Source organism: Leuresthes tenuis, unplaced genomic scaffold, assembly GCF_036924035.1.
Source record: "Leuresthes tenuis unplaced genomic scaffold, fLeuTen1.0.hap1 SCAF_14, whole genome shotgun sequence".
Classification (NCBI taxonomy): domain Eukaryota; kingdom Metazoa; phylum Chordata; class Actinopteri; order Atheriniformes; family Atherinopsidae; genus Leuresthes; species Leuresthes tenuis.
Genome location: NW_027325368.1, coordinates 28,372,282 through 28,380,741, shown reverse-complemented (window position 1 = coordinate 28,380,741; position 8,460 = coordinate 28,372,282).

The following is an 8,460-nucleotide window of genomic DNA, read 5'->3' as shown; positions in this document are numbered from 1 at the left end:
CTATGATGCCATTAACAACCCCCACAGGATCTCCACAGAAGTCAACTAGCAACCCAGAGGCGCAAGTTTTCTGGATGAAGCTGACAACACCGGACTCTTTCCTTCGTCATGAATGGGAAGCATGGAGATCACTGGTAATGAATCACTATGACATGGCTGAAGAGTCAACACTCCCACTCCACTGCACCATGTTTTATGATAAAGACCAAGTTCACGAAGACTATGAGAAAAGCTGGGATGAAAACATTAACAACAGAGCACTGATTGTCCAGTACGAAGACATCATAGTAGGACCTCAAGGAGCAGCTGCAGCCGTGAAATTTGCAGGAGAAAATGTCAGGGACTGGTTTCAAGTCCCCAACTCCACGCCTCACGTCACTCTGTTGATTGCCGACAAATATGAATCACATGACTTGGGCCCCATGGTTCGAGCTGCAAGACAGATCAAAGATTGGATTCCCACAGACTGCAACCAGATTAGTGTCTCCGCAGATGGACTGTTTTTCAAAATCGCTTTCACACATGCAGATGAGGTAATAGCTGAAAGGGTTAAGGTATCCAGAGAAAGAGTTGGGCTTATGGTAACAACTGAAGAACACTTGACATTATTAGAACAAGTCCCATCCCAAGTATGGTCCCAACACAAGACAGATGTAGGGATAGTGAAATCGGCCGAACCACAACGATTCCATTTGAAACCGGGCATCAGATTGCCGGATCAAAAGCAATATCCCCTCAGACAGGAAGCCATAGACGGTATAAATCCCATCATAACAGGATTAGTGGAGGCAGGGGTCCTCATAAAAACAAACAGTGCATGCAACACCCCCATTTTTCCCATAAAGAAACCAAATGGTGATGAGTACAGACTAGTGCATGACTTAAGGCTAATCAATGCCATTGTCGCAGAAGAAGTGCCCATCGTGCCTGATCCACACACTTTGTTGTCCAACATACCACCAGGCACAAAATGGTTTACGGTGATAGATCTGTGCTCTGCATTCTTCAGTGTACCAGTGCATCCAGATTCCCAACACTTGTTTGCATTCACATTCAAGGGTCAACAATACACATACACTTGCTTGCCACAAGGATTTGTACACTCTCCCTCCATCTTCAATCGCGTTCTGGCACATGATCTCAGTCACTTGGACATACAGTCCACTACCTTGATGTATGTGGATAATATTTTGATCTGCTCTGACTCAAAAGAACAGTGCAAGAAAGATTCCATCGCTGTATTGACAGCTCTGGCAGAAGGAGGACACAAAGTGAGTAAGAAAAAGCTGCAGTTCTGCCAAACAACGTTAGAGTACTTGGGCAGACAGCTAAGTGGGGACAAAAGACAAATTGCACCGTCCCAGCTTGAAGCCATCAGTAAAACGCCTAAACCTCAAACTGTTGGTCACATGTTGTCTTTTCTTGGTATGGCAGGCTACAGCAGGCCCTGGATTTGTGATTACTTTGATCCGTGTAGCAGGACAAGGACAACAGTCATCCCAGCTGCAATGGACTGACGAGGCAGAAGCGGCTTTCCAACTGCTGAAAAATGACCTCCAGACTGCCCCGGCTCTAGCCAATCCAGACTATGGCAAACCATTCCATCTCTATGTGGCAGAAAAGCAAGGGTATGCATGCACAGTATTGATGCAAGAAACCCCAACAGGTAAACAACCAATTTCGTACTACAGCACAAAGTTAGATGGTGTGGAAGAAGGTCTGCCACCCTGTTTCCAGGGGCTAGCTGCAGCCGCTTTTGCATACAAAAAGGCCTCTGTGATCACTATGGGCCATCCAATATTCTTGTACACGTCACATCAACTGCATGCCATGCTCACAAGCCCACGCTTTGTGATAACCCAAGCACGACGAACAGGTTATGAGATCCTGCTTTCTGGACCTGACCTAACGGTGATGAGGTGCACTACCATAAACCCGGCCACGAGAATGGTATTGCCAATAGAAGGTGAGCCCCATGATTGTCTCAAGGAGACGGACACCTTCATGAAAGTCAGGGATGATTTGTTCAATCACCCTATTCCGTCCGACCTGACCTTGTTCGTTGATGGCTCATGTGTCAGGGGCGAGACAGGGAACAAGGCTGGGTATGGAATTGTCCAACTTAATCCTGATGGCTCCTTCACCAAACTACTATCAGTAAGTCTGGACCAGCCTTGTTCTGCCCAATTGGCTGAGATTAAAGCACTGACAGCAGCTTGTAGATTAGCAGCTAACAAAAGGGCAACAATCTACACAGTGGGTATGGCTATGGAGTGTGCCATATCAATGCCAGTATCTGGAAACAAAGAGGGTTTGTGCGTACTGATGGCACCCCTGTGGCACATGGACAAGCAGTGATCGAACTGATTCAGGCTATACAACTTCCAACATCGTTAGCCATAGTCAAATGTGCAGCGCATCAAAACAACACCTCACCTGTTGCGGTAGGCAACAATTTGGCAGACGAGGCAGCCAAAGAAGCGACGGGCCAAGCAGTGCAGGGACCAATTCTTTTTGAAGAAGATTGTGCACCCATAACAAGTCTAGCTTCGCTAATAGAAGCACAGAACAAGGTCTCGGACGCAGAAAAACGCCTGTGGGTTCAAAGGGGAGCTGTTCGAACATCACACCCCCATCTAGGGCTGTGGAGGGGTTTCCGCGGGCATTTTGTTTTGCCACTTTCTCTGTTGCCGATTGCTATTAAAAAGATGCATGAACCTGATCATTGTTCTAGGGCCCAAGTTATCAGAAAACTGCAAGCTGTGTGGTGGTCGCCATACATAACACCGATGGTTGATAGAGAACTCGCCATGTGTCCCCACTGTCCGAAGTACAATGTCCGCAAAATGTTCACCCAGCCTTTGGCTCACATTCCCATGCCAGATGGCCCTTTCCGACATCTGGTTATGGATTATGTGGACATGATTGACCGTGTACAAGGAAAAAGATACATGCTGGTTGTTGTTTGCAGGTTCAGCAGGTGGATTGAGGCCTGCCCCACCTCCAAGGCTGATCACAAGGCTGCAGCAAAATTTCTGTGTAGAGAGGTGTTTCCCAGGTTTGGCATGCCAGACACCATCTCATCTGATAATGGTCCACATTTTGTTTCACAGGTGATACAGGAAATGTTCAAAATCCTAGGTATCAAGCAGAAGTATGGATGTGTTTATCACCCACAGTCTCAGGGGTCTGTGGAGCGAGCCAATGGTGTCTTGAAAACCAAGATAGCTAAGATCATGGCTGATTGCAATGGCAAACTAACATGGGTAGATGCTCTACCCCTGGCATTGATGGCAATGCGCTCCCAAACTAATCCACTAACCCATCTAACTCCTCATGAGATGCTTACAGGGCATCCCATGCCTCTCCCACAAACTAGGGGACCACTGGAGGGGCCTGCTATGGCTCAGTTGGAACGTGAGTTGGGTGACTATTTACGTGCATTAACTCAAATCCACAGACTTGTGTTCCAACAGGTGAAAGAAGCCCACGGCAAAGACGAGACGCACATTCCCCTGGACGTTCGCGACGTCCAAATTGGTGACCTGGTGTTCATACGGGTGTTTAGGCGTCAGTGGAACGAACCGCGTAGGGAGGGACCCTTTAAGGTTGTGTTCACTACTCCCACTGCGTTGAAGGTTGAAGGTAAGCCCTTCTGGTTCCACAAGAACCACTGCACCCGCTATAGGCCACCAGACCCACCTGGACACTTTCCAGAACCGTCTGGGTCTGAGCATGCTGAAAGGGCAGCGCACAGCCTCCCTCAGGGCACCGGTTCCAGTCCAACACCGACATCCTCAAGTTCTAATTCACTGTCACCACATGGTCAGAGGAGGTCAGCCCGCTTGTCAGCCCGTCGGCACAGACTGCAATCCAGCGACTCGGAGCATTCACATGCTGCTGAGACGCCTGACAGGCCCAGTGACCCTCCTACTGACGCAGGTGTTCCTGCAAGTCAGGTGGTGCCTCAAGACGGCCCACCAGCACCTGAAGAACACCATTCGCAACACACACAGGGTTCTGATGGCGGTGTGGCACGTTCATCAGATAACCCTTCACATGCATGCCCATCACCGCTTTCGCCACAGGAGGAACTACCAGGCCCGTCTGACCCGTACACTTTCACATATCCGCCCACGCCGGGGCGGGACTGGTTTACCTCTGATTCTGACTAGCTGCATGTTGGTGTTAACCCTTTGTGGATTAACAACGGGGGAAATTATAGTGACCGCCACGGCTAATCCTCACACAGTCACCCCGCAACACACATTAGACACATGCGCTTTGGCAATGACCACATTAGCCACTAACAAAGGGATAATAGATAGTGGCAATGGGGAACTTAAAAATATAATGCATGTCAAAGCAGATATATATGATTATGTGCTAACAGAAGAAATAGGGACCGAGTCAATGGGTAAACATTGGCTGGGATATCCCCAAAACGCGGACTGCCGTGGGGAGGGGACGGTGACCATTCAGGTAAGATGCACCAGAACAATGTGTCAAAACGCACGAACAGGACAGAGCATGTCAGTAGAAGAAGCCAGAATTAACGTAAGATTAATGAATAAAAGACAAAAACGGGACTTGAACAAACTAAGAACAGCACATTGGGACACAAATTTGTTCCAACAATGGATACAGTATTCCATAAGCGACATGTTTGCAGCAAGAAAACAGGAAAAACGAGACTGCATTGCCTGCTATAATGCTAAAAAATTGCCACAAGTCCAGATATTACCAGGAAGTAAGATAGGGGATTGTCCAGACATTTCTAAATGTTTTCCCCACTGTACAATGCACATGGCAGGGGGACTGTCGGGGTGGAGTGCAAACAAGAAGGTCTGCCCCAAAAAGCTCACTTTTGATGATTATGACACACTAACAGTACTTCCCCCAGTGGTACGCAAGCCTGACGATCTTATCTTTCCTTTCTGCATAGCACGGGGAGACGAATTGGAGGAGGTTACGCAGAGAGCATCTGCAGTGATGACGGATGCGGAGGGATTGGTGAGATGCAGCAGATTAACATGGTACCCGAAACTAACCACAGGAAATGCCACAGGAACCATTAAAATATGTGAGACCAGTCCAAAAGCCCCGAATACAATGTAAACAAATAGTACCAAATGGGGGACATGTGATTTATGAACAAAATTCGTCCTATATAGCCCAGTACAGACTGTTGGATTTGGGAAAGGGAACAGAACCATTGGGAGATATCTTTTGGACTTGCGAGAGTAACGCCACTATGTTACCACACCTACCGGCCAACTGGACGGGCATATGTGCTCCAATAATGTTAACAGGACGTTTATCCTTAATTACACAAGAATCAAATGAAACTGAAATACACCTTAGGAGCAAACAAAGTGCTCCTGACTCCAACCCAGATAAGGAGTGGAATGTTTGGAAAGCATGGGATTGGAGAGCATCCAATGAAGTTTATATTACCTGGGATCAGATCCCCTTGGGTGTTCCGGATGATAACAATGCTATAGGAGAAGCCTGGATAGAGTCTGGGAGGGTATTAGGCTCAGTTCCATTTACAGGAACTATAGCAAACGCCCAATACATAGCTAGGAACAGTCGGTGGGTTAATCTCCTTTGGTTTAATCAGCAGAGATTTATGAATTTCACTGTCAAAGGGGTGGCACTAGTGCGGGAACAGTTACATGCAACATCATTAATGACCTTACAAAATAGATTTGTGATAGAAACACGGATGGCAGAGGATCAGGGAATTTGTGACATAATTGGGGAAGAATGCTGCACCTTGATCCCAATGCATACAAGCGCCAACGGTAGTTTGACGGGAGTTCTGAAAGAAATGAAGCGGCTGCGAGATGAACATGTAAAAAATTCCAATTGGAATACGCAAATTACAAGCTTTAGGGACTGGCTAAGTAAACTGGGATGGCTAAAATACCTAAAAATGGCTGGAATAGTGCTGGCTGGAATTGTGCTGGTGGTATTGCTGGTGATCTGCTGTGTCATACCTCTGCTCCGTTTCCTAATATCACGTCTTTTTACTAGCATAACTGGACAATTCCCAGTCATATTGATGCAAGATTCCCTAGACTTGGAAGAGCGCATAGGGCTGTATGAAATGTAGGAAAATAGGTAGGGAGGTAATGTTCGCTGCCTGCTCCCCACAAGGTACGTATTGTAAATACTCACTTACGCGTTGTAAATACTCACATGCGTATTGTAAATACTCACATACACGTTGTAAATACTCACGTTCATGTTCGAACTAACACGGACAGCAAATTTCTCATAGGCATGAGGTAATCAGATAAATCACTAAAATTACCATGTCTCCATCACACTGTTGGAAATGGCGGAGGCTTTCTTTACCCGCCCACATGTGGCCGTGGATGACTGGTTTGGTCACAGTTCTAGCAGAGGGGACTACACACACACACCCGTAGGAACACATCCACCCCTAGCTGCCAACCCATTTGTTCCAAATAGGCACCTTGGTGACTCCCAGCAGGACGAGAGACATTTCGACCCGCCGTCAGGGGGGCCTGAGTGGAGCCAGTCCCAGACACCACCAAGGGGGAATCCAGCGAGACCACCAGCAGATCCGCCCGAGATCCAGTGGCCAGCAACTTACCGCAGACCTCCATCCAACCCGCAAAGTCCAGACGACCCAGAGGATCGAGGACATCCTTCGGAGATCCACATCGGCCAACCCGCAGCTGCGATCCAACCGATGGCCAGACCTCTGTCTGTCAGACCGACCTATCTTCAAGTCGGCCCGGGTGACAGAGCTCATATCTCAACATTCCTGGCCCGGCCCTTCGACCAGTACATACAACTCAGTGATCTTAGGGGTGAGATTGGGACCATGACAAAGACAGTCTACTCTGCTCTGCGAGCTGGACTCACCCCTATGGCCCGCAAACAGATCCAGAAAGTCAGAAGCTCTGCTCATAGAGGCAAGTACAAGCAGAACCTGACTCGGGCAAGAGCAGAGCAAGAGCGACTGACTCAGCAATTAGTCCTTGCTCAACAGACAGCCAACTCTCTGCAGAGACAGGTGGATCGGACACAGGCTGACTATGATCGGGCTCAGCAAACGCTAACACAACTGCGACAAGCCGACACCTCACTTCTCACCTTTTGTCAAAACAGACTGCGGCAACAAATCACTGCAGTCCGTGGCATGGAAGCCATACTGAGAAGGGGGGTGGGGGAACCCACTGCACAGCAGGAAGGACCTGCTGGAGGATTAAGACAATAGAATGGGACTAGCTGAAGCGGGAAAGTATAACATAGTGCGATGAATTAACAGGATTAAAATTATTAATGCAAAGGTAGTAAGTACGGATAAATAATTAGTGCTTGTTTATGGATGATATGGATGATGTTTAAATTAGTAACCTTGCTATAGGAGCATGGTTCCATGATGTACTCCCGAGTGCATAAGCACCGTGAGTAAGTATATTGCTGCATAGCATTCTGTTGTGTTGCTATATAGCAAAATACATGTTGAAGTGGCGAGGGTATGGACTCTCTGTTGTAAGCTTAGCCTGTGTCATCGGCACAGGCCTGATGTGTGACTTTAAATTGGTACAATTTAAGCATTGTCCTAGTGGCAATGAGTTTAGAGAAAACAATAATCAAAAATCCTTCTATAAAAAAAGGTTTCAGAGGAATAACCCTCATATGTGTGCCAAGGGTTCGCCCTTAGAACAAACCAACGGTAACTAGCTGCATGAGCAGAAATGGACATGGTTTGGTGTGTGCTGTTAAAAATTATTATTTCACAGAAGTATATTAACCTTGCATGTTCACGTGTGATTGTTATGGTACGATTAGTTTAGTGTTGACATGTAGTACTGCTGCCTTTGCCACCTGGCTAGGGTTTTACCTCCTACAACCTACCTGTGGGGGGATGTTTCCCTGGCCATGTCTGCAAGGGTCAGCTAGGAGCCCGTCAGGGACGATCACGAGAGCCATCTGGATGGGCCAGTCCCAGGATGGATTTTAAGGTGAAGCCGTACAGCTGTCTTTACTGCTGATACTTCATCTTCTTGTGATCCTCACTGTGGGATGCATTTATGCTGACTACTTACTAGTGGTGTGGTGTTTTTACCTCTATAATCAGTGTGCTGTATTAATCTGTGTGTGCACGATATCTACTGTAATGTGGTTTTCTTTGATGGGTGATCCTTATCAGGACCACAGGGGGGAAATGTGGTGTAAGTTCACCTCACCGGGCCCTTAAAGTAATAGAATATGAAGAAAATGCTTACGCAAATTAAAGCTGGAAAAAACAGATAATGAGGCCATGGAAAGTACCAAAGTTTAGCTCTGTGTAATGTCGAGTCAGGCATTAACGTCATGGAAAGTACCAAAGGTTCACACTGTGTAGTGTCGAATCAGGCATTAATGCCATGAAAGGTACCAAGGTATGGCCACGTCAAGCAGTAATAAAATGTATAT